This window comes from Lissotriton vulgaris, chromosome 1_2 (assembly GCF_964263255.1).
Source record: "Lissotriton vulgaris chromosome 1_2, aLisVul1.2, whole genome shotgun sequence".
Taxonomy (NCBI): Eukaryota; Metazoa; Chordata; class Amphibia; order Caudata; family Salamandridae; genus Lissotriton; species Lissotriton vulgaris.
Window position 1 is genome coordinate 305,569,180 of NC_141686.1, and position 24,367 is coordinate 305,593,546.

Below are 24,367 nucleotides of genomic sequence, written 5' to 3' on the forward strand. Positions count from 1 at the left end.
CCTGCTGGATATGGGAGGCGGGACACTGGCGAGATGCCAACTACAGCCCGGTTCCTTTTGTTGCTGCCCCAGCCCTTCTTTTGAATTGGGTATCTCCAGAGCTTTGCGCCAGCCCGTCGCTATTTTGCAAGATAAAGGTATTTCTGTGGCCTCAGGGGGAAGATTAATGGCGACCCCTTGAATGCTGCTTTTGACACTGTCTGTCCCGCTGCAATCTCGGGCTCTAGATCTGGCTCACCCCCCACCACGAATGAAAAGGCAGCACCAGGGGGGTTAGTATCAGCAATTAACGTTCATTGAGCCGAAAGATTAGGATAACTGCTGCTCAAGGAGTGTGCATTGTTTTCTGCGAGCTGTGCTTTCAAATGGGGGGTTTCGGGGGGCAGCCGAGCCGCGAGGTCTGCCCCCCGGGCAGTTTTGGGAGGGGGAGGGAGCGAGACATGGGCGCGGCCATTTTGCAGTTTTTGGGCTGCATGGGTATAGCCCAAAAGCAGCCCAATTTCATGTTTCTGCAGCCCATTAATAAAAGGGGCTTCCCGCGTGACCCAGCCACCATTTTAGGTATTGAAACCTGGTGGCTGGGAGCGGAGTGAGGTGCTTTTGATTTTGTCTAGCGTGGAGTTGCTTGTCAGCGTGTCGGAGTGTTTTCTGAGCGATTGTGGTAGAGGACGATAGGATGGCTGCACATGGGTATTTTAGGGTTTTAGAGGCCATCAGCCTGCTGGGCGAGGCGGGGTGGATGGACCTCCTAGTGGGCCCGGTAGCGACGACGCGCCCGCCGAGGTGCGCCGCAGCAGGAGTGGCGGCGGCGATCCTTGCCTGCTCGCCGCCGCTTAAAGCCCCGAAATTGCAGGTGGGTGCTCGGGGCCGCGCTGATACCAGGAGCAGGGCCCGCGGTTTGGCTGGGGGGGGGGCGGGGCAGCCGCCGGGGTGAAGCGCACGGTAAAAGGCGCCTCGCTGCGAGAGTGCCGCGATATAAAAAGAGGAGCGGAGCAAACAGGCAGGCGCATGTGGGGAAGGCCCCGGGTAAAGAGCCGGGGCAGCGCGGTGACGCGCGGGATCTCCCCAGCACGTCGGCTGACGGCGGGGAGATCCCCCAGAAAGGCAGGGACATGGCGGTTAGGCGGCAACAGGAGAAGGCCGTGGGGGGCGGGGCAAAAGGGGGGAGGGCGGTTTGAGCATCATAGCAGGCCCAGGGCGGGGGGCAAGAAGACACAGAAGAGAGCAGGGCCCCCAGAAAGAGGGCAGGTAGGGGGAACATATCGGGGGGGGGGAGGGGCAGCCTCTTCCCGGCCAGACATGGGGACAGCTTGGAGGGGGGAAGGGGCAGGCAGGAGGCAAGGCGGGAGAATAGAAGGCGGGCACAGGGGGGATGAGGCAGGGGATTGGGGGGGGCAGGGAGGCAGCGGGTGGGAGATTTGGAAGGGGGTGCGGGGGTGGAGGGAGGAGCTGGGTGGGAGCGGTTGGGTCTCCCCATTATTGATAGAAGCGGGGGATGGCGATCAGGATTGGGAGGGCCTGGATGTCTTTGATTCCTGGGAGGAAGGGTTGAGAGAGGCTCAGGGTGCGGGGCAGTGAGGGGGGAGGTGGCGGCGCCACGGGTTGGGCAGGCGGAAGGTCGGGGTGCAAGGGAGGTGGTGGAGGGCTCACAGGAGATAGGGGGGTCTGGGGTTGGGGAACTGGCATGGAGAGATGAGGAGGAGGTGGGAGAGGTCGTGGAGTCGCGGGACAGGCGGCAGGAGGGCCGCACAGTGGCAGGGACCGAGCACATCAGCATAACCGTTTTTATTGCAGGGGGATGTTCAGCGCGGGGCTGCAGACTTGGCCAGGCTTGGTGCGGCGCCAAGGTGACGGGAGGGCCTTGCTTCTTGCAGCAGGCCCGGAGACAGCGAGGGAACACGACATGGCTGGCACACGAAGGCCCCTGGCGGGCTCGCTGGCCCATCACCCCACAGGGCCCCCACGGCTTGGGGTCCAGCGGCGGACGGAGAGCAGCATGGAAGAGGACTGTTTTGTATGGTCTGGTGGTAGAGAAGGGGAGCGGGCAGCTGGTAGGGTACAGTCAGCGCCTCCGCTGGCTCACCAGGTGTATAGATGGGGCGGGGTATAGCTACGTGAAGGTGATGAATAGAGTTTGGAGGAAGGAGAGTTACGGGAGGGCGAGGGCGGACGGGGGTTCGTTAATGGTGTGAGCTCTTTTTTGCAGGTGTCACGGGGCCTGGGTGCGGCAACGGCCGGGACACAAACCAGGGACTGGTCAGCGATGGAGCAGAGAGGTGTGGAGCACCACGGGGAGGCGTTGGTGCCAGGTAAAGGCAATGCGACGCGCACGGTGTCCGTGGGGGTGGGGGACAGAGGAGCGGGATGGGGGGGGAACCGATTGTGCAGGGGCAAGTATGTGACAGATAAGGGCGTGGGTTCAGAAGAGGTGTTGTTGGCACCTGCGGTTAAAGGTACACCGGGAGAGGCAGGGCCGGCGGCCGGGGAGACGCCCGGGACCTCGGGAAGTACGGCGGGGAGCCGGCGTCAGAAGGCGGTGTGGAGAAGGTAGAGAGTAAGGAGCTGAAGATAAAGCGGCTCCCTTATATGGGGGTCACAAAGCCGCTGGGGGCGCATTTAATGGCGTCCACCAAGGGAAAGATATGGAAAGGGGAGAATGTTGAGCTGTTGAAATTGCTACACCGCGAGGTCAGATAGAACGAAGGGTCAAAGGAGGAGGAATATGAGCTGCAGAAGCGGCCGCGGGTGCCCTTGACGATTGAGAATTGGACGGCGGGGTTTTTAATTTTCGCGAGTATCTATTGCGAGAAATTCCCTCAGCGGTCGGTGTCCATGTTCAAGTACATGGACGTTATACGGAAGGCGCAGATCGCGGGGTGTTACGCATGGGCACAGTCCGATGAGGAGTTTAGGGCATGGATGGCGTAGGATCCGGAGGCCAAGTGGGGGGAACTGGACTGCGACCTCTGGCAGCACACGCTGGGGCTGACGGGGTTGGGGAAGGCTATCTTTACCGCCAGCGGTTTGCCGATAGTGTACCAGCCCTTTCAGGGGCGCCCCACCCGTGGAGGGTGGGGGCAGGGGCCAAGAGCCAGCCCGAAGCGGTGGGCGCCTGTTGGGATTTTAACCGAGGAGCATGTACCAGGGAGCATTGCCGTTTTAAGCACGAATGCTCGAGTTGAGGTAGGTTCGGACACCCCGTGGTACGTTGCTGGGGCCCCACACGACAGCAAGTGGGATCCCAGGCGCTGGGGGGAGGCGCGCATCCTGGAGCCGCCCCACAGGCGGGCAGCGGGCGAGGGGGTAGGGGCTCTGGGACCCAGGGCTCGTACTCCGGTTAAGTTGCAACAATTGGCAGTGGCCCTGCGTACTTACCGGACGTGAGGGCGGCTGAGTGCTTGCGAGAAGGTTTCCGGGTGTGGTTTCGTTTGGGTTATGCGGGCCGTGGCAGAGGCGTTGGGCGGACAATCTGCGGTCAGCAAGGGAGCACCCGGAGGTGGTGCAGAGCAAGTTGGACAGGGAGGTACAGGAGGGCCGCATGGCAGGTCCGTTTTCGGATTGGCCGTTGGAACACTTCATAGTGTCCCCCATTTGAGTGGTGCCCAAGAAGGAGGCAGGGCAGTTTTGCCTCATCCAACATTTGTCATGGCCGGAAGGAGGGTTGGGGAGCGACTTCATTGATGAAAATGAGGCCACGGTGTTGTACTCCTCAGTGGAGGTGGCCATGGTTTTGGTGGTGGAAGCAGGCCCCGGTGCTCAAATGGCTAAGTGCGATATCAAATCGGCTTTCCGGCTGTTGTCGGTTCACCCAGACGAATGGTGCCTACCGGGGATCCAGTTTCGCGGCCGCTGGTATGTGGACAAGACGCTGCCGATGGGCTGCTCGATGTCTGGTGCCCTTTTTGAATGTTTTAGCACGTTCCTCCAATGTTTTTTTACGGAACGCATGGGTCACCAGGGAGTTACGCACTACCTGGATGACTTTTTCTTGGTGGGGCACCAGACTCCATGGACTGCCAGGTGGCGCTGGACAGGTTTCAGGAGCTCATGGAGGACCTAGGGGTGTCCTTGGCACCGGAAAAGACAGTGGGACCAGGCACGGCGCTGCCGTTTTTGGCCATTGAGCTTGACTCAGTGCTGATGGAGGCACGGTTGCCGGAGGACAAAAAGAGGCAGATGTTGGGATTGCTGGAAGTGATGGTGGCAAAGCACAAGGTGGCAGTCCTGGACATTCAGGTGCTGTTTGGACACCTGAATTTTGCATGCAGAGTGGTGCGTGTGGGGAGGACATTCTGTAGTCGTTTGGGTAGGGCGCTGGCGGGCAACAGGCCTCCACACCACCACATGCACTTGTCGGCGGGCATGCGGGAAGATTTGCGGATGTGGCGGTTTTTCTTGAACTAGTTTAACGGTGTGCCCTTACAGCGGGACGTGGACATGGTTTGGGAGGTGCAGATTTTCTCAGATACGGCGGGCAACGACGGTTTCGGTTTGTACTGGAACGGGAAATGGTGTGCGGAGAGTTGGCCCCTAGAGTGGCACGGAGGGGGCTGGAGCATTGCCTTTCTGGAGCTTTTCCCTTTGGTGGTGGCGATTTGGCTGTGGGGGGAGGTGCTCGCACACCGACGGGTGACTTTCCATGTGGACAATATGGCTGTGGTACAGGTGGTGAATCAGCAGTCAGCCAGGGACGAACAGTTGTTGAAGCTGTTGCGTGTGTTTGTGCTTGGCTGCTTGTGATATGACATTGCTTTTCGCACAGTGCACGTCCCGGGAATCGACAATGGCATTGCGGATGCCTTGTCTCGTTCGCAGTGGGGGAGATTCCGTGGGTTGGCCGAGGACGCAGAGCAGGACCCAACACCCATGCCAACGCAGCTGTGGCGAGTGGGCAACACCGGATGTTACAGCTGGTTCTAGGATCGTTGGTGGACTCGACCAGGTTAATGTATGTGGCGGCATGGGGGGAGTTTTTGGTGTCCGGGGCGCGTTGGAGGCCGCCGGGAGCTGAAAGACGGAAAGATGTGGTTCGATTTATGATCTCTTTGACAGATAGGGGTCTCCGGAATGTGACCATAGCGGGCAAGTTGGCGGGATATCATTCATGGAAAAGTTGTGTTGAGGCTACGCACCCTCCGCGGGGGAGCTCGGGTCAAGGATGTTGGAGGGATGGGCCCGGGAGTGTGGGCCGGCAGGGGTGTTGCGGCGGCCTTTGTCGGAGGACCTGTTAAGGAGAGTGTTGGAGGTGTTGCATTTGGTGTGTATGGACGAGCGGGAAATGTACTTGTTTGCGACTCTGATGGTGTGGATGTTTGCGGGGGCGTTTCGGGTGTCTGAAATGGTGGGCGGGAGAAGGGGCAAGGGTCTGGATTGGGCGGAGGTGCGGTTGGGGCACCAAGAAGTGCGCATTTGGCTGCAGCAGTCAAAAACGGACCAGCGTTGTGTAGGGGGCTGGCTGACGTTGCAGGAGGCGGAGGGGGGACTGGCGTGCCAGGTGTGCTGGGGGTGGACCTGGAACGGCGTTCGGCGGGGGGACGGTTTGGTGTTTCAGCATGCGGATGCAACTCGGGCAACGGGGTCGCAGCTGCTGGGGGTGATGAGGAAGGCCCTGGACAGGTTGGGGGTCGATGGCAGACAGTATGGCACTCACTCTTTCAGAATTGGGGCGGCGTCGGAAACGCATCGGCGAGGTTGCGGGTGGGGGGCCATCATGCGCCTGGGGAGGTGGTCCTCGGCTTGCTACCGGCGGTATGTGCGCAGCTCTGAGTTGGCTTAGGTGCGCGCTGGATGTTGGGGGGGACACATTTACTTACACTTGTTTTTCGTTTCAGGTTCGGTGGCGGGTCCTGCGGCACAGGGAATGTTGATTTGGATTGTGGGCCATTCATTTGTGAAGAGAGCAAAGTTGCAGGCCCAGGATAGCTACTTCGGGGAGATCTTGGGCTTTAATCCTGCACGTTTCAGGTGGTGTGACTGGGGAGGGGGGGCATGAGTTGGAAGGAACTTATGTCTACGTTGAATGGTATGGTGCAAGGGGGGCGGTGCCCAGATGTTTTGGTTCTCCACTTGAGAGAGAACGATATGGTGCGGGAGACTGGCCTGGTTTCAGCCGCGTAGCAAGGGGGGGGCGGTCCGCCCCAAGCGGCACCTTTTTTGAGGCGGCACTAGGTTAGCACTACTGACTGACAGTGACTGCTGAGGAGGCCGCCCGGGCCGGCCGAGGCCCGTTGCGGCCGCGGAGGCCGGGCCCTGTCAGAGTGAGTTGTTGTAGGGCAGCTGGCGGTGGTGCGTGGTGGCCCGTGGCGCTTTAGTTTACATATATCACCACGGCACTCCACCACACCTGACCTGACACTAGTCCCGTCCGTCACCTGCCGTCGGTCGGCAGCGGCATTGATGATTGATTTCAATATTCAGATTAATCCGGTGACCGGTCGGAATGGATTAACTAAGTGATTAAGCAGTAAGCATAATAAGCGCTGCAAACTAAGGAAACAAAGCACACAACAATCATTTATAAAGGTCGGACTCGGTCGGTTCCCACTTCCCTCCCGACTTTCGAATCATAGTGTTAGTGTGCAGCCTGCCGAGTCGACCGTTGTTGGGGCCCCCCCCACCTCCTCCCAGCTTCGCTCAGAAGAGAAGACAGGGCCGTCAATCAGTGGTAGCGTGCGCGGTGCGCACAGTCTTAACCAATGACGGCCCTGTAAAAAATGTTGTGCCAGCCCTCTTGCCGCCGCACCGTAGCGTAGTGTGACGCAGTACGCGCTGCGCGCTCACCTGACCTCACCCGCCCCAGCCAGCCCTTCCCGTCGTGTCAAGCCGGAGTGTGGAGCCAGGAGACCGTCACCGAGACCACCACCATTCCATTCTTTTTGCCTGGCCCTGTGCTGCTACTAGTGCTACAGTACTCCTGTAGACTGCAGTCAACTCAGTACTGTCTCTCTGTGGGCGGCAATCAGCGCGACAGGCCAGTCCCAGCGATAAAAGAAAAGAAAACAGCTAATTGAGGTGAGAGAGTCAGAGTCTGTCTCGGGTGGGTCACGGGTGACTCAGGTCGGACGTCGGAGAGTCGAGTCCATAAGTCAGATGGGGGCCCCGGCCCGTTGCAGACACCAGGGGTGATGAATGATGATGCATTATGGGCTGCCAACTGCCAAGGTTTCAAATGGCCAGTGTCTGACGACATCTTCACAGGGCTGCATCTTCATTATTTATTTAATTAGAAACAGTTTGGAGGAAGGGCTGGCTATTAGCTTATTCTTATCGCTGATAAAGTCCATAACAAAAAAGCTCGGTCTGATTATCACCGTTCCATTAAGAAAGCCCAAGCCTTTTTCTCAAACCAAATTGTTTTGTCTAGCAACTAGCAATAAATCGAAAGATATCTTTAAAATAGTGAAGAGGTTTTCCCATCTGGATGCTTTATCCCAGCCATTAGTGGCTTCCCTCAATGTGTGTGAACAACTATCCGACTTGCTCAAACTCTCAATCTCACTTCCCTTACTGCCCTTGGTGATGTTGTGATTTGGATCCTGTAAGTACTAGTTCATCTATGACGCCATTTTGATTTGGTATTTGCTGGAATTTATCCCATCATGCTTGGGGAGACTGAACAGGCCTTGGAGGGATGATAAACAGGATGATTGTTTGATGACCAGGCACGGACGGCCATGGTAACCGGTGGGGCGAGGTGGGGGCAGGGCGGGGCAGAAGTGGACAGACAACTGGATAGGGCGATAGTAAAATAAAAAATAATTAAAACCACTTACCTTGCGCTCGCCGCATTGCAGAGTGGAAGAATGGAATCGAACACAGTATACTGTGTTCCATTCCATGCTTTTACACCATTTAGAGAACACTGCTGTGGTGGATCAGCATTAGCCTAGTTTTGTTCCTTTTTGACAGGCAGGAGTCAATCAGTTTGTTTGAATGGCTCAGTTTGCTTCTGATTCCAAACCTTTAAAGTTTGATGTCCCCCAGGGATCAGGCCTAATCCCAACGCTAATTAATATGTACACGACTCCCCTGTCAATTTTGGTGGCACCTGTTGGCGTCCAGATTGTGTCTCATGCTGATGACACTCAGTTTCTTCTTGCCCTGGAGAGGAATGCCCCCAATGTTTTCCTTGCAGAATTAAGTCATGTCTGACAGCAGTCTTCCATCGGATGCAGCCCAGAAACCTTCAGTGCAAAGCCAATAAAATGGAGATTCTTTTAATTGGTTCAACTCACCTAGTACGGGATGGTGAATGCTGGATTGCTGGTCCAGTCATATTCTGGCCTCACCTGCCTGGCTTCATTTGTGTGCAATTTAGGGGGAAAGTCTCATAATCTTTCCATTTTTACCCCCAGGTGGTGGGTATTTTGAGCTTGTGCATTGGACTTTTAAAATCCATAACGTAATTTCTATATTTGCCGTTGAAGACCCAGACAACTGTAATTCATGCTCTCATTAACTCTCGGCTTGATTGTGCCAATGCTCTTTATTGAGGCCTTCCGGATTTCCAGCTGAAGAAATTTCAGTTCAGAATGCCACTGCTTGGCTTTCAGAGTGTAATTAGGAGTGACATTTCAACTACTATGACTATGAGTGACACTCTTGCAAGCAGAATCATACAATGAAGACGAGCGAGTCAGCGAGGGAAACTTATAAATATTTGAAATTAGACTCACTGTCTTGAGCATAGAGAAACTCAGAGAAGATCTTAAAACTCCCGAGATGGTTGACTCACAATTACGAACTAAATTATGAAAATCATGTCACCTAGCAGTCTGAAACCTTGGCAGCTATGAAAGAGGGTGGGCATCCCTTCACTGTTCACATGACAAAGCATTGAAGACCATGCCCATACTTACATATTTCATAAATGTGTCAATAGGAAGTATGCATAGCTGCCAAGGTTTCAGATTGCTTATGTGTGACATTATTATAATGTCAGTGTAATTATGAGTGACATACAACTATGAGTGACACTTTTTCACGAGTAAAATCTAGCAATGATGACGAGGAAAACATATAAATATCAAAAATTACATCCATTTGAGCAACAAGAAGATCTTAAAACTGCTGCAGAGCACCAGAAATGGAATGGTGCGGACGGACCCGACTGTACCAAATGGGATGTGAGAGCCCCGGTGCGGATAATCTCAGCTGCATGCTAATACATTATGATAGTTACTTAGTCACGATAGCCGGCCCACAGACAGTGCTGCCAAGTTTTCAGACTGCATATGTGTTTCAGTGGACTTGTGAGTGACATTAAACAACCAAATATGTGGTGACACTTGACTTAGAGTAGTTTAGGGATTATTTTAAAAAAATCACTTGCATACATTCATTAGTGGCTCTACCCAGAATGTATTTGAAGGAGAAAGAGTGCATTCTTATGCCCAAATTGTGGATACCTGCAACGGTGTACAGTTCTGGTTGTGTATTTTTGTATTATTACTTGCAAAATGGTCTTGGGTGCATTTCGGTATGCAGTGGTGTGGCCTCAATTGTGCTGTGCCTGTAAGCGTTTGCTGCGGCTTGCACTACCACACTCCCACCAATTGCAGCTATCGAGCAACATAACAGTGTGAGTTTAAGGAATGCAGCAGTCTGCTCATCTTAGCCAATGTAAGGCAAGAATAATGGAGGGCGGCGGGCCTCTTAGGATGACTGCAAGGTTCCCAACATGGATTCAAGCTAGATGTGCCTGACTTCAGACCTTAAAGAGGCCCTGAAAGACATCAGGAGCTGAGATTGAGATAACAACCATAACGTTGTATAGGTGCCTGATTATTCTCTACAGCTTGTGGCCGATTCTGTATGAGTGAAGATTTCCAGAAGCGCTGTGTAGGGAGGTGCCTTGTCAACTTTTTTGAGGGGTTCATCATGTGTCATCGCTATCGCCCTTGGCAGGCTCTTTTGTCCATTTGCTCTGATGCCCGGTATGGATGTTAAATATCCGCGGCTGAGCCACTGACACATGACCTCAGAACATATGAATTTCCAAGAACAATGACGTTACTAGGGGTTTAACATATAGATGCATCATGCACTGAGCAGGCAGCTTAGTTTTACTTTTTTATTTATTTACAAAGAGGCTAGCCTAGAGCTGCAGTGCCAGGTGCGTTAAGTTGTATGAGAGGACAGACATTTGGACCAGTTTTAGTCCTTTTCGAGTGTCTCATTGCTGACTGCTTAAATGGGTGTAATTACACACACATTGTTTTTATTTGGTATATCATGAGTGCATGTAAGCCCATTAGGAGATCTAACAAACTAGATTTTGCTTTGGGGTTGTACTAAAAAAGTGGCGCAATCCCAATGCAACATCTGGGCCTCAAGTAATTTAACATTTTTTTTAAAACCCTGCCACAAAGAAATTGGCAACAAGGAGAAGCATGTTATTAGATCTTTTATGCTTAATTGGTTACAAAGTCTGCATTTCCTAATATTTTTATAGGGTGAAGGCATCTGCTTCAGAGGTGCCCAGTTACTATCCAGGAATAACAATTGGTGAGATAACCCTGGAGGTTAAAGTATTTCTTGGAGACATTTCTGTCTTGGAGACAGATCTGACTCGTAGTAGTATAGAAGGTTAATTAATGTGCCTGCAAAGCACATCATGTAATATGCAGGTGACATATTTTGCTTTAATGTAGCTAGGAAAGGTTACTGTTTTTAACACAGTCACTTGGAGTTTATAAATAGTAAGCCTTTTAATATAGCACAGTGAGCTATGTAGGCTATGTCACTGCTACTACTTTTAACCCTCACTGACTCATGCAACAACACATCGTGTTCACTGATTTACACACTTGCATGATTTATTTTCAATCTGTATGTGTTATTAAAATTGCTCTGACACTCTGCATTGGGATGTGTAGCGGTATAAAAGAAAGTAAAACAGTACTATTTAAATTGTGTGTAAATACTGGGACAGACCAACACATCTGAGATACTTTCAGTACATGCACTTACATATAGGGGCCTAACAAAGTCAAACGCATGCCTCTTAAGTACCTGTGAAGAGATAACCAGCTGTATGCTTTTTGTCTCCGTTGTATTTACATTTAAGTGTGATGTTCTAGGCCACTCGATCATAAGGAGGCCTAATGGCCCCTTAACTGAGCCGAGCTCTGACAACTGGGACGTGATGTGACGCCACCCTCTGTATGGTACTCAACGTACAGGCTGTGTCAGATAACAAGACAGTGAGGGTTACAAGGTGTAGGAGTCGCATGCCCTTCTTGTCTCACTTAATTTTATAGCAATTGAAATGGAGCAGACTACAAGCTAACATTTTGAAATTGGATGTATTTATCCGTTATTCTTTTTATTATCAATATCTTTTTCTTATTCTTTCAAGCTTAAAGATGAAGAGAATAAAAGAAAGCTGTGCAGCCTTTAGAAAAAAGAAAAAGGCTAGAAAGGAAGAATTAAAAAAGTATGAAGGTTCACTACTGAAATTCCTCAGTCACGAAACAGAAAGTACTAGTACTACCACAACTACTGTTACCGAAGCAGAAACTACTAGTACTACTACTGTTACTGAAGCAGTTTCTGATTTTGAAGTCAATCCATCGTCAACGACAAGTGATCCTTCAACAAGTGATAAGGGGTCTGATGGACAACAAATTCCAGCTGTTGACTTAAAAGATGTTGGTCTTCGGCCAAGTAAGAAGATTAAAGATTTCACACATATCTTGCTGGTACAACAAGGGTCGTCTGTGGTTCAACATCTAGATTCTGATTTTGGTGAAACAGAAAGTACTACTAATACTACTGTTATGGAAGTAGAAACTACTAGCACTACTACTGTTACTGAAGCAGTTTCTGATTTTGAAGTCAATCCATCATCAAAGTCATGTGATCCTTCAACTTCAACAAGTGATAAGGGGTCTGATGTACAACAAATTCCAGCTGTTGACTTAAAAGATGTTGGTCTTTGGCCAAGTAAGATTAAAGATGACACGCGTATCTTGCTGGTACAACAAGGGGCGTCTGTGGTTCAACATCTAGATTTTGACTTTGGTGAAGTCAATCGTGAGGGTGCTTTGTGTGATGTTCTATTATATATATATTATTATATTATAGGAATTCTATTTATGTAAAGGAGATTTATACTTAAACAAAATATCTTTAATTAATTTTAAAAGTGAGATATAATATAAACACCATTATTAAGTGATTGATAATATATATTTTTTTCTTATTTATTTACGATTTAAAAAAAAAATGCAAAATGTAACTCAGCCAGCATTTTTTCTTACGAGTCCAGGTGAACCAAATGTGAAATGGAAAAAATTGAATTTTTTTTTTGCAAATTACGCAAGAGTTTGTAGAAAAAATTTGAGTGCGGAAAGAAAGCATTCGCTCCTCCTACATTGTCTGGGAGGTGAAGGGCAAGATGTTCTTGAACATTTACCAGATCTATCGGCTACTGAACAAAGAAATCTAAATGAATATGAAATAGCAATTCTTCAACTTGATAGACACTACTTACCTAGACTCAGTACTATTATGGAAAGATACCATTTTGGACTGAGGGAACAAAAGAAAGATGAGTCGGTAGAAGATTATGTATCTTCTTTAAGGAAACTTGCATCGTCATGTAACTTTGGACAAACCCTTGATGAAAGGATTCGAGATCAATTTGTGTTAAGATGTGCACATGATGAAATTAGAAAAGAACTTTGGTTGAAGGATGAGCCTCCTCTTGAAGAAGTTTTAGTAATAGCTAAACAAGTTGAACATATGACAAGATGTGTTGGAGAACTTAAAAAAGAGAAAGAGAAACCTTCTACTTCTGAGTCGAAAGATGAAATAAAAGTTGATGAGACTGTTTGTCAATTAAAAAAAACAGATAGTGTGAATGGTGAAGATAAACAAATTAGGCCATCAAATCCATCAAATAACAGATTTTCATGTTTTAGATGTGGTCAAATTAATCATGTGGCTAATTCTCCTATTTGTCCTGCTTTAAAGGTAACCTGTAATTTATGTAATAAAAAAGGTCACTATGCTAAATTTTGCAGGACAAAAACACAAAACGGTGATAACTCAAGGAGAAGATGGTCTCAACCTCAAGTAAGATCAATTTGTTTTGAGGTGCATGATGATAAATCAGATAATCCATCTTTCATGGTTAAGGTAGAAAATTCAATGGTAAACTTTAAATTTGATTCTTGCTCTAAGATAACAATAATTGATGAAAAACTGTTTAATGAGTTGTTTTCAAAAAATGTGAAAATGTTCAAATGTGATATTTTGCCTTTAGGTTATAATAAGAAGCCTATTGCCATGTTAGGATATTTCATGGCTGAGATAGAACTTGGATCTCGCATTATTGTGGGAAAAGTTTATGTGTCAAAAAAAGGGGATGCATTGTTAGGTTGGTTACATCAACGCCAATTGGGTGTTACACTCGATCCCAATGCCTCTCCTCAAAATCAGATTCATGAGATATCTAATACTGTATGTAACGTGAGTGACGAAAACTTGTGTTTGAGTTTGGCAAAACAATTTCCAAATGTTTTTAAAGAGGGTTTGGGATGTCTGCGTGGTTACAAACATCACATTAAATTGAAAGATAATGCTCTCCCTATTGTAGCAAAGGTTAGGAGGATTCCTCTCATGGAGCAAGTAAAAGTTCAGGAAGAACTAGATAAACTTGTTAAGAGTAACATAATTGTACCGGTTGAAGCAACTGAGTGGCTTGCTCCAGTAGTTATAGCAAAGAAACCTACTGGCGAGATTCGTCTTTGCATTGATTTAAGATCACTAAATAAAGAGGTTGTGGTTGATAGGTTTCCTCTTCCCAACATAGATGAGATGATTTGTACTTTGGAAGGAGCTAAATATTTTACTACTCTTGACTTAGCTTCCGCCTACCATCAGGTGGAGCTAGATGATTCTTCTCAAGATTTGACTGCCTTCATTACACCTATGGGTACGTTTAAATTTAAGAGAATGCCTTTTGGCCTTGTTTCTGCGGCCTCTGTTTTCCAACGGATCATGTCAAAAATTTTAAGGGGATTAATTGGTGTTAAGTGCTATCAGGATGATTTATTAATTTATGGTAGCAACATTTGTGAGCACGATACACGTGTGTCTTTGGTTTTGAAACGTTTGGATGGTGCAGGAATGACTTTAAAAAGGTCTAAGTGCAAATTCAGAGTACAAGAGGTTAATTACTTAGGACACCGCATCACCGGTAATGGTGTCTTTCCTAAGAAAGAGTTAGTTGAGGCCATTGACAAAGTGAAAGAACCCACTTGCAAAGATGAACTTCTCTCATTTTTGGGTATGGTGGAGTTCTGTGGTAAATTCATTTTTAATTTTGCTGACAAAATACATAATTTAAGAAAGTTGACAGTAAAAAATGCTGTTTTTGACTGGTCAAGTGAGTGTAAGGCAGAATTCTTAAGTATTAAGAAAGAGCTGAATAAGGCACCTTCCCTCCATGCTTTTGTTCCTGGTCTTCCCACTGTTATGTTTACTGACGCAAGTGATAAGGGACTAAGTGCAGTTTTAGTTCAGAAGAAGAATGGTAAAGATTTCTTGATCTGCTGTTCTTCTCGTTGTCTCAGAGGTTCAGAGTGTAATTAGAAGGAGTCTTTAGCATTTTTTTGGGCTTTAAGAAAGTTCAAAAACTTAATTTGGGGCACGAAAGTTTGCGTTTTGTCTGATCACAAGCCTTTGAGAGAGGTGTTTTCAAAAAAAGGACTAGATGCCATATCTTCTAGGATTAGAAAATGGATTGTTTCTTTGCAAGAATTTGAGTTTGAGGTTGAATATATTCCTGGGATAGCTAACAAGTCAGCAGATTGCTTATCAAGGTTGGTTGACTGTGATAATTCTGAGTTGGATGATTCATGTGAGCTGGAAGAATTTACGAATGTGTGTGAGGTGACTGATGGTGCCATTGACGAATCTGAAGGGAGATTGGAGTTGGAGAAGGATGAAGACATTTCTAAGGTCATTCTTTCCTTGAAGAGTAATACTCGTTTGAATAAGCCTTGGTTATTGGTTTCTGATGAACTTTCTGTTAACGATGGTCTTTTGACTCGAGGTACTAAACTTGTTCCTCCCAGTACTTTAAAGAAGAAATTGTTGTCTCATGCCCATTGCGGACATTTGGGCATTGTAAAAACGAAAGAGTTTCTACGCTTGCAATTTTGGTGGCCTGGGATGGACCTAGAAATTGAGTGGATGGTCAGAGAATGCCCTGATTGTTGTTCTAGTGACAAGATTTTGAAAACAAAGCAAATGCCAATGGTCAAGAGGGTTTTACCTGGTCATCCTTGGGATGAGGTTGCTATTGACATTTTAGTTCCTCTGTCTGGTGTTTCTGATACCCCTTACCTCATAGTGTTGATTGATCTCTACTCTAGATGGATCGAAGTTTGTGCTGTCAGGGAAATCACTTCTGATTCTATCATTAAGTTTTTGGAGCCCTTGTTTAATAAGGAAAGTTTTCCTAATAGTTTATTGTCCGACAATGGTCCTCAATTCTGTTCCGCTTTGTTTGTTGACTTTCTGAAGAAATGTGGGATAGTTCATAAAAGGTGTTCACTATACCATCCTGAAACCAATGGTGCTGTTGAGAGGGTTAATAAGACACTGAAAGAGTCCATACAACTTGCTCGCTCTTCCGACTTAAATTGGAAGACCACTCTTCAGGACAGGATTAACACTTATCGTTTTGACCCTCATTGCTCTACTGGCAGGTCCCCATTTGAATTGTTCAAAGGGAGGGTTCCTAACACGTTGTTGTGTTCTGGGTGGATGTGCTTGAATAAAGGTCTTGTTAACAATGATATTGGTGCTTGGAGAACTAAGGAATTACTTAAACAAGATGCTCGCAAGACATACTTTGACAAAAAGAAAAGTGTGTGTTTTCAGGAAGTCAAAGTGGGGGATTTTGTAAAAATAAAGACTCCGGTAGGACGCAAACCGTGGTCCAAATACACTGACATTAGGGCAGTTGTTAAGATTTTCAAAAATGCTGTTAAGACTGAAGATGGAAGAATTTGGAATAAGAGTCGTGTAGTTGTTGTTGATCCTAATTTGTCTCTTCCAAGTGACTCTGTCCATAATGGTGATTTGAGCAATAATTTTCATTTTGTTTCTAACTCTTCCTTTGACAGGTCATCGTCTTCTTTCAAAAGAAGTCAAAGAACTCGTAGAGCTCCTTCTTATTTAAAAGATTATGTTTGAACATGTTCTTTCTTTTCCTTGTTCTTCATGGTCTCTCTTGTGTTTATCTTTTGTTTGCTTGGCTTCAATTTGCATATGCTTAGTTATGTACTTTCACTTTTTCTTTTATTTATTTAAATGAATGGAAGGGAGATGTGTGATGTTCTCTCCCTTTCCCCTTTAAGACTCATGAGTCTTTACTTGTGTTCTTAGATCTTGGAATGTATTCTGTTAAGAATTCTGTACAGAGTCAGTTGCTGTTGGCTGTTTTAGGACGAGGTTTTAATAAACCCACCTTACTCCTTCAAACGTTTTACTCTTCTTTTCATTGCTTATTTAACAACTTTATACTTTGATCAAAGGACGAACCAGAAAACTTACATGCGAGTGGTTTTATCAAACTCTGCCAAATAATGAAAAAATGTTGAGGTCATGGTTGGTGTACTCGCCTTCAAAGAAAGCTCTTTACTGCTTTTGTTGTTGAGAATTTGCTGACAGAAGTCATTCGAATGTTGATTCTGCAGATGGATTCAACACGTGGTGGAAACTAAATCCCAGAAATTTCGATCATGAATCTAGTGTTGCCCATGTTCGATGTTTCACACAATGGAAGGAGTTGGAGATTAGAATCCGATGTGGAGCTACAATTGATAAAAAGGCACAAGAACAAGTAGAAAACGAAGTAAAGAAGTGGAGGGAGATACTTTCAAGATCGTTGGATATCATTAGATTCCTAGCTAAACAGAATTTGGCTTTACAGGGTAACCGAGAAGGAATTCATTGCAAGACTGATGATGAACCTGAATCAACAGGAAATAGAGGAAATTTTTTAGAATTAGTTCATTTGTTGGCAAAATACGATCCAGTGCTACGTGAGCATACTGTAAGAATTAAGCTGGGAAAAAAGTATGTTAAATCATATTTGTCGCCTACTAATCAGAATGAGTTCATAGAAATTTTGGGAGGAAAAGTAAGAAGCAAAGTTATCGAGCAAGTGAAAGAAGCAAAGTATTTTTCTATGATGTTCGACAGCACCCCTGATATTTCTCAAAAGGATCAGATGAGCCAAGTTTTACGCTACGTTATGATCAATGGAAATAAAGTGATGGTTGTGGAATCATTTGTCGATTTCATTGAAACAAAAGGTAAAAACGCAGAGAATATTTCAACTATGATTTTGCAGAATTTAGAAAGCAACGGAATTGATATTCAAAATTGTAGAGGACAGGCATATGATAATGCTGCTGTGATGGCTGGTCAACATACTGGCGTTCAAAGAAACATCAGAGAAATTAATGGAAAAGCAGAATTTGTTGCATGTACAAATCACTCGCTGAATTTGGCTGGTTTACATGCAGCTTCTGTTGCTGTGAATTCTGTTACCTTTTTTGGAACCTTCTGTTGCTGTGAATTCTGTTACCTTTTTTGGAACTGTGGAGCGTTAGTTCATGTTTTTTTCTTCCTCGACCCATCGCTGGGATATTCTGACTTCAGTCACTGGTCAGAGTGTCAAGCGTGTAATAGAAACTCGGTGGAGTGCACGTGGAGATGCTGTGAGTGTTGTAAAAAAGAATTACTCAAAAATCTTAAGTGCTGTAGAACGTTTAACTGGTGAAGAAGAAAATAGAGTTACCAGGTCAGATGCTGGTGCGCTGCTTGTTGCTTTACAATCTTTTTCCTTCCTGTGCTTTCTTGGACTGGGGGAATCTGTCCTTGTAGAAATTAACGACACTCAGGTCTACCTCCAAACCAAAGGATTGAATATACAACAATGTGACATAAAGCTCAATGCTTTAAAATAATTTCTAACTGAAAATAGGTGCGAATTAGTTAACAAATCAGTAGCTTACGCCAAAGAAATTTGTGATGATCTTGGGATAGTCATGGATCGTCGGTGTAGAAAGAAGAAACTAATGGCAGGTGAAGAATCACGAGGTGCTGAATTGTCATACGAAACTAAGTTGAGGAGAGAAATGTTTTCTTCACTGGACAGAGTGATCCAAGAAATCACCACAAGATTTCAACAACTTCATATTCTTGCTGAAAAATATGCTATCCTTACTCCATCAAATCTTTTGGATGATAAATACGAATGTCAACTAAATCATTATCATGATGACATTAACGAGGAAGAGTTCCTGGTTGAGAGAAAAAGACTTCAGAGTTTTATTTCTGTTGCAGCTACGCAAGACGAAACAGAGACATGGAAGGACAGTCCCCTTGAACTTTTTCAGTTTATAGTAACATACAGTCTTGAGAACTCTGTTCCAAATATTGTAATACTACTACGAATTTTCCTTACAATTGCTCTAAGTGTTGCTAGTTGTGAAAGGAGTTTTTCTAAATTGAAATTGATTAAGAATTACCTAAGATCTACAATGAGTGCCTTACGTTTAAGAAATCTTGCCATACTGTCTATAAAACAGCAACTGAGTGATGAACTAGACTTTGATGATGTCATCGATGATTTTGCTAATAGAAAAGCAAGAAAAATAACAGTTTAGAAATTTTGGATTTAAGTTTTATTTGAAAATTCAACATGGTGTTTTCATTTACTTTCCCATATATCATTTTGAATTTTTTTTTGTAATTTTGATGTGTGTTAAGAGGGGCTGCAAACTAAAACAATATTTTTTATATTATTACAAGCTGGTTTTCTGTCCCAAGAGCACACAACTTTTCATTCCCAGAAAGTTGGTTGCTGCTGCTTAGAAGTAATGACAGGGCGTGACCCCTGGTTGTTGCCTTTGGCCCACCAGAGTGGGCTGTTTATCCAGTCTGTGTTGGCAAGGTGGAGCTGACTGACCCCTTTGTGCTGTGTTTAGTTCTAAGGGCGCACACAGTGAGTCAGTCCCTGTGATAATAATTAATTTGCTGTTTTTGAAAGGTAAAGAAACACAGGCTTCGACACTGTTAAGTTGGTTTTGGGTCCCAAGAGCACATCACGTTTGTGCAGATCCACACTGCTTTAATGGGGGTACTATGATGTATGGTCATTTAATGGTCAGCTGTAGATGATGGATCCCTGAACAGTGTCATGTATGTGCAGGTTTGCTTTGTGCTGAGGGGTAATTGTTCACACAGCTCTCTGATGGATGTCACATGTGGTTTTTCTGAGTCCCCAGATAGATCATGCAGTCTTGTGTGTTCTCTTTTGTACTGCCAGTCACCGGTGTATTCAACTGTCTAGCCTTTGACCGTGTCATGTATGTGCATTTTTGCACACTTTGAACTATTTTTCCATCATCTCAAGAGCATCCCTAGTCTACAGTATTGTTGTATTTTATGGTTATTTGTCTTGTGTTAAGTCTATGCATAAAGATATGTATTTTTTTTATAACTACTTGTGTGGTGTCCCTTTGTAGTGTCCTTCACTGTGTTACTGTGTATGATCATAAATGCTTTACACACTACCTCTGAGATAAGCCTAGCTGCTCGTGCTACGTTACCACAGGGGTTATCAAAAGGTGTAGCCCCCTTACTCTGACTTAGGAAGAAGGGTCCCCACTTGGACAGGGGCCAGCCATTGCTAACTAGAGACCCCCATTTCTAACAAACAACCATTCCGATTTTGAGAGGAGTAAACATCTCAATGCCCAATAGATTCCCCAGGTTAGACTAATGTTCTGATTTGTTACCTTTGCCTCAAATTGTAAAGCGCTCTGATAACCTTCGGGTTCAAGTTCGCGCTATATAAAACTTTATAAATTACTAAATGTAACTTTCATGATCCAGGTAACTGTTAGCAGCAATACTACGTGGCTCTCCTCGGAGACTCTGACATCTTTCAAGTGCTCACCGTCCTATTTCCCCAGCAGCCGCCCCCCATCTCCCCCCCCCACCCCAAGGGGCGGCACTCTGAGTGGTAGCCCCGGGCGCCACGAGCTCTAGGTACGCCCCTGCCTGGTTTTAATGAGGGCGATGCGGCTCGATTTGGCAGAATTGCAGAGAAGTTGGGCCGGTTGTTCGGTGGTGTGGACGGAGCAGGTGCCGCGGACGGAGGGTTTGGCGCGGGGAGAGTCGGCCGCAGGCGGTAGACAAGGCGTGGAAGAAGATAAAAGTGGAAATGGTGCGTTTCTGTCAGCATTTGGGGTTTGCGAGGATTTGGCACAGGGATATTCACTATGATGCACCGGAAATGTTAAGGGGTGATGGGGTACACCTCTCGAGGATGGGGGTGGACTTGTACCTGTTGGAGCTACAGGAGTTGCTGGCCCGTTTGTTAGTCGTGCGCCGGGAATAGGAGCCTGGTTTTCAGTTTTGGATCTGCTTCGCAGAATGGAGTGGGAGTGGGGGGGGGGCAGGGAAAGGGGGAGGCGGTGTATTCACCTGCAATCCACCTTTCCCTAGGTGGCGTAGTTTGGTTGGGATGTTGGCCAAGTTTGGCTGGAGTTCGGTATTTTGGCGTTAAGTTTGGGGACTTGGGGAACGGGAGCGGGGAAAGGGTAAACAGTTTGGGGTTACATTAGAGGGTAGTTTGGTTACAGTTGCAATAGGACAGATAGGAATGTAGGTATTGTGAGGTTTTGCATTTAAGAGGTAGGGGAGAAATTTGGATATTCATAGGATGTACTGCTGTTATATATTGTTATGTTGCCGGGTGGAGGGATATTATCATGTGGGATCGTAGGGGTGGAGGGACAAAAACAAAAAGGGGGTCAGGTAACTCGATGTTTAGAGAGGTTCTAGTTTTGTAAGGCGGTTTGCCAGTTTTGGTAATAATGTGAAGTACACTGTTGTATCTTATTTCTTCCTGCTGCTCAGCTTGTATGTATGACTTGTGGAATGTTAGATGATTGGAATGTTGCTGTGCTGTGAATGTCAGTTGGGTGAGGGCTGAGCAGCAGGACAGCTGCTCCTGATGGGGTTGTCGTTATATCTTATGACTTAACATCTTAATTTAATAAAGTAACTTAAGAATCTACAGTTCCAGCTTCTTTCTGATTACTTCATTTGGCGACATTTGGTGATCACTGTGAAGAAGAATCTACGCGTGCAAACAAAAAAAGTAACTATAAAGAAAAGGAGTATTGGACTGGAACAAAGAAAAGAAGAAAAGAAGTCAAAGAGAATACCTTCAACACTGGTGACAGATAATGGCGTGCAGCTGATCTCAGAAGAGATGAAGGAGTTTCTCAAGGACTGTTCCATAGTTCATGTCCGCACACCACTGTATTGCCCCAAAGCAAACGGCAAGGTGGAGAGAGTAAACCGCATGTTGAAATAGTGCATACAGTTGGCCAATCGAGCGGGGCAGAACATCGAGGAAGCCATAAGAGACATGTTGTGGGCATACCACACCACGCCAAAGTCTACTACAGGTTGCACGCCTTTCGAGTTACTGAGGGGGAGGAAAGCTGGCTCTAAACTTACACCCAGTTGGATGGGGAGAAAACAAATAGAGGAGACCGACCCTAAAGAGATCAAGAGGAGGATTGAAGCCAATCAACAGAAATACAAGGAATGGTATGATTAGAAGTGGGGAGTTAAGGAGAGAGGATTCCAGCAAGGACAAAGAGTCTACGTAAAGAAACCGGAGAGACTGAGAAAAGGGGGTGACAAGTTTTACGCCCCCAATACTATCAAAATGCAGAACAAGAACTCTGTGGTCATGGATGATGGTAGATTATGGAGTCATGATAGGGTGGTTCCCGCTGGAGGGGAAGAACCCAGGTCAGACACGAGAAGGTCGGAGGGTGGAGACATCAGTGGAGATATCAGACAAGACAGGAGGAGTGATAGACCTAGGATCTCCCCCAGTGGCACAAACATGACCTAATGAGATAGCAACTTGCAGGAGAGCCCTAGTAGTCAAGGAGGGTCCCCCGTGAAAGACCCCGAGCCAGGACCTGGGGGCGGCAGCCTTATTCCCTAATCACACTTTGGAGGGCTGTTCATCCTCCCTAATGTATTTCTACCCTCCGTGTTTATCTGTTTCCTTAGGGAGGATGATGTGTTGTAACTTGCCCTAAGGGGCTGCTTAGTGCCCCTTAGGGCGAGAATACTACTGGTGCCTTGCTGCTGTGAGCGCTGGTCGCGCGCCTTCTCTGCTTGCCTATATTTTAAAAAAATCCCGTTTTTTGTATTTGTGTATTTTTAGTGCATTCTCCCCTGTTTTTAAAGCGCTTTCTGGCCCCTACCTTGCACCTTAATTCAGGAATCACCACCGCTGTTTGGCGGGTCCGGGTTCCGGGAGGCGGTGGGTTTGAGCGCCATCTTGCGTTGGGAGGAAGCGCGAGCGCCATCTTTGAGCGTCCAGGTCACCTGGGACGCCGAGACGACGCTATTTAGGGCGAGCTGACCGGAAGGTGAGCCTGCTTAGTGCCCCTTAGGGCGAGAATACTACTGGTGCCTTGCTGCTGTGAGCGCTGGTCGCGCGCCTTCTCTGCTTGCCTATATTTTAAAAAAATCCCGTTTTTTGTATTTGTGTATTTTTAGTGCATTCTCCCCTGTTTTTAAAGCGCTTTCTGGCCCCTACCTTGCACCTTAATTCAGGAATCACCACCGCTGTTTGGCGGGTCCGGGTTCCGGGAGGCGGTGGGTTTGAGCGCCATCTTGCGTTGGGAGGAAGCGCGAGCGCCATCTTTGAGCGTCCAGGTCACCTGGGACGCCGAGACGACGCTATTTAATGCTGGTGAGCGCAGCGGTAACGCGCAGCGGAGCGCCTTCCCTGCGCCTGAGTCGTGCCAGAGTCCTGCCCGTCTGCGCTCGTCCGCGTCTCGGAGGCGGACGAGGCCGGACTCTGGCTATCGGCTCATTTTTGTCTGCTTGCCTAGAGGCTGACTACCTGCAGCTCCAGGATGCTCGCGTATAGCGCTGCTACCTTGTTTGCTTTGCGCCCTCCTCGTTCTGACTGTCTGGTTCTTTTCCCCGGCGGTCGCCGGCTAGGCAAGGGCTGCCCCGTGTGTAACTGGCACCCCACTGTACAACCTACCTGTGTTCCTTGTACCCCTCCCCAGTATTTCCACTGCTCGCTGCTTAACACCAGGTCCCTTCCCCGTCACACCTCGGATATTTGGGATCTTCTTACGCAGTCCAAGATCTCCAGTTTATTTTTAACTGAGACTTGGTTGGGAGTGGGTTCGGAACCCGACATTGCCTGTGCCGTTCCGCCGAACTATTCCATCTGAAGGAGGGATAGAACTGAGGGAAGAGGCGGCGGGGTGGCTCTGATAGTGGATAAGGCTTTTGATTGTTCCTCCTTTGCGGTGGACAACATTGCCGGCTGTGAAGCCCTAGGTTTTACGCTCCACCTATCGGCGTCCCAGACCTGTACCGGCATTCTCCTCTATAGACCCCCTGGCCCCATTGGATCCTTTTTTGAGGATCTGCAGTCGGCTCTATCAGTACCATGCATGCGCTCAGCACATTGCATGCTATTGGGCGACTTAAACCTGCATATGGACTGTCCTACAGACGCTGAAGCTGACAAACTCCGTGATATCACGGCCATGTTAGGGCTAGCCCCTTTTATCCACAGCCCCACCCACGTGAAAGGCCACACGTTAGATGTAATCTTTTCCTCCATGTCTATTGAGGCGTCCCCTCCACTCCCGGTCCTTTGGTCAGATCACTATCTGATAAATTTTGCCTTAACGCTTAACTCTAAGCCTTGCCAAAGGGCTCCGAAGCCCGGGCTCCGGCAGTCCAGAGCTTTCCATCTAGTGACAGCAGATATGCTCTCTGATGCTCTTGGCCAATACCCGTGTCAACTGACCGGGGCTCTGGAAGCCGATCTCATCCTGGTCCAGAACTGGATGCAGGCAAGATTTGAGGAGCTGGCCCCTTTGAGGGCTGCTAGAACAGCCCCTGACCTTAACTCTGCTCCTTGGTTCTCCTCCACTCTACGCATAATGCGACAAGATTGTAAGAAGTTGGAAAGGCGCTGGCGGCGCAACTATGACCTTGTGGAAAAAACGAAATACCGCGACGCGATAAAGGCATACTACAAACAGATTGCCGCAGCTAAAAAGAGCTATCTTGAACAGAGAATCGACAAAGCCGATAATACCAGCCGGGAACTCTTTAGAATTGTGAAGGAGTTTATCAATCCAGCTGCAGGGACCCCTGTCCACTCTCACACGGAGGAATGGATCAAACAGCTGGCCGACTTCTTTGTGACCAAAATTCTAAAGATTCAGGATTTCCTTCTGTGGACTCCCGCATGGCCGACGCC